Raw genomic sequence first — 7,906 nt, 5'->3', positions numbered from 1 at the left:
CCCCCACGTGTCGAAGAAAAAGAAGAAGAAAAAAAATAGGAGAATAAGAAAGGAATAGAGGAGAAAAGAGAAAATAGAATATATATTCTATTTTTCTCTTCTTCTCCTCTATTCCTTTCTTCTTCTCCTCTTCTTTTTCTTCTTTTTTCTTCTTCTTATTTATTTCTCCCCGTCTTCCTCTCCCCTCTCGGCGACCCTAGACCCCCTCTCGACCCTCGACCCCTAGGCGACCGTCGACCCCTCTCTTTTTTTTCTTCCTCTTCTTTTTTATCCTCTTCTTCCTCTACCGCTCGGCGACCCTCGACGACCCTCGTTCCCGATAAAAAAAAGAGGAAGACCCTCGACCCCTCGGCGACCCTAGACCCCCTCTCGACCCCCTCTTCTTCTCCCTCTTCTTCCCCTTCTTCCCCGCCTAAAATGACCTAAAATGAAAATAACCTAAAATTCACTAAAGTTATCGATGACCCTCTCGACACACCCACGAATAAGAAAATATATCATCTTCTTCATCTCCTCTTCTTTGCATATTCACATAGCCACATACACATACATAGCCACATACATATAGAACTTTTCTGAACATATATATATAGCCACATTCATATAGAACTTTTCCGAACATATATAGATGATTTTCTAAAAAAAGTAACTTTTGCATATATGAATAGAGAGCGGCGGCGGCAATGGGTGGCATCATCGGCGACGGGGATGGGATAGGGGGGAGCTCACTGGGGGCGGGCGGCGACGGGGAGAGGAGGCCAGCGACGGGAAAGGAGCTACGGCGGGCTCGGGGATGCCGGCGACGGGGACGGCGTGCGCGGGGCGATGGGGAGACGGGGACGGCCGCGGGCTCGGGGCGGCACACGGCGACGGGGACGATCGAGGAGGCGGGGCTCGGGGCAGGGTGGCACACGGCGACGGGGACGGCCGCGGGCTCGGGGCGGCACACGGCGGTGACGGGGACGATCGAGTAGGCGGGGCTCGGGGCAGGGCGGACGACGGCGACGAGGAGGACGATCGAGGAGGCGGGGCTCGGGGCGCGGCGACGGCGACGGCGATGGGGCAGGGCGCAGCGACGGCGACGAGGAGGACGAGCAGCCTGGCAGCGTCGGCGATGGGGAATGGAGCAGTTGGCGAAAATTTCGCAAGGGTTGTATATATAGCCAGAGCAATGGTCCCGGTTTGTGGCACAAACCGTGACCAATGCCCCCCTTTGGTCCCGGTTGGTGCCACCAACCGGGACCAAAGGCCAATTTTCAGCAGCCCAAAGGGCGGGAAGCGGCGGCCTTTGGTCCCGGTTGGTGGCACCAACCGGGACTAAAGGGGGGCATTGGTCACGGTTTGTGCCACGAACCGTGACCAATGCCCCCTTTAGTCCCGGTTGGTGCCTCCAACTGGGACCAATGCCCTTGTGCTGCCAGCGCCCAAAAGTTTAGTCCCACATCGCTAGCTGAAGGGCGCCGGCACTGGTTTATAAGCCCTGCTGTGCCTCCCCATTCGAGCTCCTCTCTAATGCAGGCTTTCGGGCCTAAACTTGCTACTGCCTGTGGGCCTATTGGGCCTCTGCGGGCCTGAATCCTGGCCCATGTAGGGTTTCTAGTCGTATTCAGGCCGTGGAGGCCCAGTAGGAGGCATTTTTTTGGTTTTTTCTTTTTTATTTCTACATTTTTTTGGTTTTTTATTTTTTTATTTCTACTTAAAACTAAATACTTATAGTTTTTTAGTGATTTCTTTTTGCTTTTAGGTCACAAAAATTATAAACTTTCTGTTAGTGCCATTAGTTTTAAATTTTGAATAGTTTAAATTTGAATTTTTAAAAATTTGTGTGAATCACTCGATTATGAATAACTTTACTATAAAAATAGAATTTTTTTCTATTTATTTTTTATTTATACTTACAACTAAATACTTATAGTTTTTTAGTGATTTCTTTTTTGCTTTTAGGTCACAAAAATTATAAACTTTCTGTTAGTGCCATTAGTTTTAAAATTTTGAATAGTTTAAATTGGAATTTTATAAAATTTGTGTGAATCACTAGTTTATGAATAACTTTACTATAAAAATAGAATATTTTTTCTTCTTTGCTATTTATTTTTTATTTATACTTACAATTAAATACTTATAGTTTGATTTTAGGTCACAAAAATTATATTCTTTTTACTATTGAAGAATATTATAGTTTTATTTTAGTTGATCATAACATAATATTTTAATTGATTGTTTTTATTTTCATAAAAGTTTTGTAGTTCATTCTGTTTGCTATTAATTCATTCTTTGAGCTAAATGACTCTGAAATTGGAAAGCATTTCAAAATGAACTCTGAAAAGGTTGAAAGTTGGCATGGTATCATCATTTCACCCACATAGCATGTTCCAAAAAGTAGAGAGGGTTACGACAAAAACTTGATGCACTTCGTGTACAAAATGGACAATCACTTTCGAAGTATCAAAGTTTCGAACCATAAGACATGAAAGCATTTCAAATGAACTCTGAAAAAGTTGAAAGTTGGGATGGTATCATAATTTCACCCACATAGCATTTGCTTATTGCGGGAGAAAGTCTTCACTTTTTCTTCGCTTGTTTCATTTGCTTATTGCGCCGTAACCATGGATAATCTTCATTGTTTATCAGGATGCTTGGGTCAGCCTTGACATTGAAGGGAGGAATTTCATGAAACTTTTCATAATCTTCAGACATGTCTGTCTTGCCGTCCACTCCCAGGATGTCCCTTTTTCCTGAAAGAACTATGTGGCGCTTTGGCTCATCGTATGATGTATTCGCTTCCTTATCTTTTCTTTTTCTCGGTTTGGTAGACATGTCCTTCACATAGATAACCTGTGCCACATCATTGGCTAGGACGAACGGTTCGTCAGTGTACCCAAGATTTTTCAGATCCACTGTTGTCATTCCATACTGTGGGTCTACCTGTACCCCGCCGCCTAACAGATTGACCCATTTGCACTTAAACAAAGGGACCTTAAAATCAGGTCCGTAGTCAAGTTCCCATATGTCCACTATGTAACCATAATATGTGTCCTTTCCGCTCTCGATTGCTGCATCAAAGCGGACACCGCTGTTTTGGTTGGTGCTCTTTTGATCTTGGGCGATCGTGTAAAATGTATTCCCATTTATCCCGTATCCTTTGTAAGTCAATACAGTCAAAGATGGTCCCCTGGACAACAAGTACAACTCATCACAAACAGTGTTGTCACCTCTGAGACGTGTTTCCAACCAACTGCTGAAAGTCCTGATGTGTTCACATGTAATCCAGTCGTCGCACTGCTCCGGGTGTTTGGAGCGCAGACTGTTCTTGTGTTCATCGACATACGGGATCACCAAGGTAGAGTTCTGTAGAACTGTGTAGTGTGCTTGAGACCAAGAATATCCGTCCCTGCATATTATTGAGTCTCTTCCCAGAGTGCCTTTTCCAGTCAGTCTCCCCTCATACCGCGATTTAGGGAGACCTATCTTGTTAAGGCCAGGAATGAAGTCAACACAAAACCCGATAACATCCTCTGTTTGATGGCCCATGGAGATGCTTCCTTCTGGCCTAGCGCGGTTACGAACATATTTCTTTAGGACTCCCATGAACCTCTCAAAAGGGAACATATTGTGTAGAAATACGGGCCCCAGGATGACAATCTCGTCGACTAGATGAACTAGGACGTGCGTCATGATATTGAAGAAGGATGGTGGGAACACCAGCTCGAAACTGACAAGACATTGCACCACATCACTCCTTAGCCTTGGCATGATTTCTAGATCGATCACCTTCTAAGAGATTGCATTGAGAAATGCACATAGATTCACAATGGCTAATCGGACATTTTCCGGTAGAAGCCCCCTCAATGCAACCGGAAGCAGTTGCGTCGTAATCACGTGGCAGTCATGAGACTTTAGGTTCTGGAACTTTTTCTCTGGCATATTTATTATTCCCTTTATATTCGACGAGAAGCCAGTCGGGACCTTCATACTAAGCAAGCATTCAAAGAAGATTTCCTTCTCTTCTTTGGTAAGAGTGTAGCTGGCAGGACCTTCATACTGCTTTGGAGGCATGCCGTCTTTTTCGTGCAAACGTTGCAGGTCCTCCCGTGCCTCAGCTGTATCTTTTGTCTTCCCATACACGCCCAAGAAGCCTAGTAGGTTCACGCAAAGGTTCTTCGCCGCGTGTATCACGTCGATCGAAGAGCGGACCTCTAGGTCTTTCTAGTAGGGTAGGTCCCAAAATATAGATTTCTTCTTCCACATGGGTGCACGTCCCTCAGTGTCATTCGGAACAGCTAGTCCGCCGGGACCCTTTCCAAAGATTACGTGTAAATCATTTACCATAGCAAATACGTGATCACCGGTACGCATGGCGGCCTTCTTACGGTGATCTACCTCGCCTTTGAAATGCTTGCCTTTCTTTCGACATTGATGGTTGGTCGGAAGAAATCGACAATGGCCCAGGTACAAATTCTTCCTGCATTTGTCCAGCTATATACTTTCGGTGTCAGCTAAACAATGCATTGAGGAATGCACATAGCTTCACAATGGCTAATCGAACGTTTTCCGGTAGAAGCCCCCTCAATGCAACCGGAAGCAGTTGTGTCATAATCACGTGGCAGTCATGAGACTTTAGGTTCTGAAACTTTTTCTCTGGCATATTTATTATTCCCTTTATATTCGACGAGAAGCCAGTCGTGACCTTCATACTGAGCAGGCATTCAAAGAAGATTTCTTTCTCTTCTTTCGTAAGAGCGTAGCTGGCAGGACCTTTATACTGCTTCGGAGGCATGCCGTCTTTTTCGTGCAAACGTTGCAGGTCCTCTCGTGCCTCGGGTGTATCTTTTGTCTTCCCATACACGCCCAAGAAGCCTAGCAGGTTCACGCAAAGGTTCTTCGTCACGTGCATCACGTCGATTGAGGAGCGGACCTCTAGGTCTTTCCAGTAGGGTAGGTCCCAAAATATAGATTTCTTCTTCCACATGGGTGCGTGTCCCTCAGCGTCATTCGGAACAGCTAGTCCACTGGGACCCTTTCCAAAGATTACGTAGTGTAAATCATTGACCATAGCAAGCACGTGAACACCGGTGCGCATGGCGGGCTTCTTCCGGTGATCTGCCTCGCCTTTGAAATGCTTGCCTTTCTTTCGACATTGATGGTTGGTCGGAAGAAATTGACAATGGCCCAGGTACACATTCTTCCTGCATTTGTCCAGGTATATACTTTCAGTGTCATCTAAACAGTGCGTGCATGCGTGGTATCCTTTGTTTGTCTGTCCTGAAAGGTTACTGAGAGCGGGCTAATCGTTGATGGTCACGAACAGCAACGCCTTAAGGTTAAATTCCTCCTGTTTGTGCTCATCCCACGTACGTACACCGTTTCCATTCCACAGCTGTAAAAGTTCTTCAACTAATGGCCTTAGGTACACATCAATTTCGTTGCCGGGTTGCTTAGGGCCTTGGATGAGAACTGGCATCATAATGAACTTCCGCTTCATGCACATCCAAGGAGGAAGGTTATACATACATAGAGTCACGGGCCAGGTGCTGTGATTGCTGCTCTGCTCCCCGAAAGGATTAATGCCATCCGCGCTTAAAGCAAACCATACATTCCTTGGGTCCTTTGCAAACTCATCCCAGTACTTTCTCTCGATTTTTCTCCACTGCGACCCGTCAGCGGGTGCTCTCAACTTCCCATCTTTCTTTCGGTTCTCACTGTGCCATCGCATCAACTTGGCATGCTCTTCGTTTCTGAACAGACGTTTCAACCGTGGTATTATAGGAGCATACCACATCACCTTCGCAGGAACCCTCTTCCTGAGGGGCTCGCCATCAACATCACCAGGGTCATCTCGTCTGATCTTATACCGCAACGCACCGCATACCGGGCATGCGTTCAGATCCTTGTATGCACCGCGGTAGAGGATGCAGTCATTAGGGCATGCATGTATCTTCTCCACCTCCAATCCTAGAGGGCATACGACCTTCTTTGCTGCGTATGTACTGTCGGGCAATTCATTATCGTTTGGAAGCATCTTCTTCAATATTTTCAGTAGCTTCTCAAATCCTTTGTCAGCCATAGCATTCTCTGCCTTCCACTGCAGCAATTCCAGTACGGTACCGAGCTTTGTGTTGCCATCTTCGCAATTGGGGTATAACCCTTTTTTGTGATCCTCTAACATGCGATCGAACTTCAGCTTCTCCTTTTGACTAATGCATTGCGTCCTTGCATCGACAATGACCCGGCGGAGATCATCATCATCGGGCACATCGTCTGGTTCCTCTTGATCTTCAGCAGCTTCACCCGTGGCAGCATCATTGGGCACATCGTCTGGTTCCTCTTGATCTTCACCAGCTCCCCCCGTTGCAGCATCACCGTATTCAGGGGGCACATAGTTGTCATCGTACTCTTCTTCTTCGTCGTCTTCCATCATAACCCCTATTTCTCCGTGCCTCGTCCAAACATTATAGTGTGGCATTAAACCCTTGTAAAGCAGGTGGGAGTGAAGGATTTTCCGGTTAGAGTAAGACCTCGTATTCCCACATTCAGTGCATGGACAACACATAAAACCATTCTGCTTGTTTGCCTCAGCCGCATCGAGAAATTCATGCACGCCCTTAATGTACTCGCGGGTGTGTCTGTCACCGTACATCCATTGCCGGTTCATCTGCGTACATTATATATAATTAAGTGTCCAAATTAATAGAAGTTCATCATCACATTAAAACCAAAGTGCATACATAGTTCTCATGTAACAACATATAGCTCTCCAGAGCATCTAATTAATTAAACCATACATTGAAACTATGTAAAAAATTTCAATGCGAAAACAAATGCGATCATAATCGCAACCAAGGTAACAATTGATCCAACGGCATAATGATACCAAGCCTCGGTATGAATGGCATATTTTCTAATCTTTCCAATCTTCAAGCGCATTGCATCCATCTTGATCTTGTGATCATCGACGACATCCGCAACATGCAACTCCAATATCATCTTCTCCTCCTCAATTTTTTTTATTTTTTCCTTCAACACATTGTTTTTTTCTTCAACTAAATTTAACCTCTCGACAATAGGGTCGGTTGGCATTTCCGATTCACATACATCCTAGATAAATAAAATCTATGTCATGTTGGTCGGCATAATTTTCATAAACAATAAATGAACCAATAGTTATGAAGATAATCTACATACCAAATTCGAATCATAGACAGGACGAGGGCCGACGGGGGCGGATACCAAAACCATCGCACTATATAAGATGCAATAATAAATGTAAGAAAATGATACAAGTATCTATCTAAACAGACAAGTAAGAATATTTTTCCTTTCAGAAAGAAGATAAGAACAAGAGGCTCACCACGGTGGTGTCGGTGATGAGATCAGCGCGGGTGATCGACGGCGGTGAAGACGGGGACGGGGCGTGACGGACCGCTAAATCTAGACAAATCTCGAGGAAAATGGAGCTTGGAGGTCGAGCTTCGAGAGGAGAAAGTTTAAGTAGTGTGGCTCGGGCATTCCATCGAACACCTCATGTGCATAGGAGGTGAGCTAGAGCACCACAAACCCCTCCCCTCGCCGGCCAGAGAAAAACAGAGCACTAGAGTGCTCTGCTCGCGGGCGAGGGTATATATAGGCACCTCATTGGTCCCGGTTTGTGGCAAGAACCGGGACTAAAGGGGAGCCTTTGGTCCCGGTTCAGGCCACCAACCGGGACCAATGGTGGTGGGCCAGGAGCGAGGCCCATTGGTCTCGGTTCGTCCCACCAACCGGGACCAAAAGGTCCAGACGAACCAGGACCAATGGCCCACGTGGCCCGGCCGGCCCCCTGGGCTCACGAACCGGGACCAATGCCCACATTAGTCCCGGTTCTACACTGAACCGGGACTAATGGGCTGAGCCGGCCTGGACCATAGCC

The 7,906-nt window shown here is 46.1% G+C and overlaps 1 long non-coding RNA gene across 1 annotated transcript; it reads right to left on the bottom strand.

The window, feature by feature from the left end:
• Positions 1-7,018: 7,018 nt before the first annotated feature.
• LOC147984145 (uncharacterized) lies at positions 7,019-7,678 on the bottom strand. The gene is made up of 3 exons (XR_015615034.1): positions 7,349-7,678; positions 7,183-7,240; positions 7,019-7,095 (listed from the first exon to the last, which is right to left on the bottom strand). It is a non-coding gene; the product is annotated as an uncharacterized LOC147984145 (long non-coding RNA).
• Positions 7,679-7,906: the final 228 nt, after the last annotated feature.

This window comes from Triticum urartu, chromosome 2A (genome assembly GCF_056163025.1).
Source record: "Triticum urartu cultivar PI428250 chromosome 2A, HENAU_Tu73, whole genome shotgun sequence".
NCBI classification, from domain to species: Eukaryota; Viridiplantae; Streptophyta; class Magnoliopsida; order Poales; family Poaceae; genus Triticum; species Triticum urartu.
The sequence above is the reverse complement of the archived record's forward strand: the minus strand, read 5'-3'. Positions and strand labels throughout refer to the sequence as shown.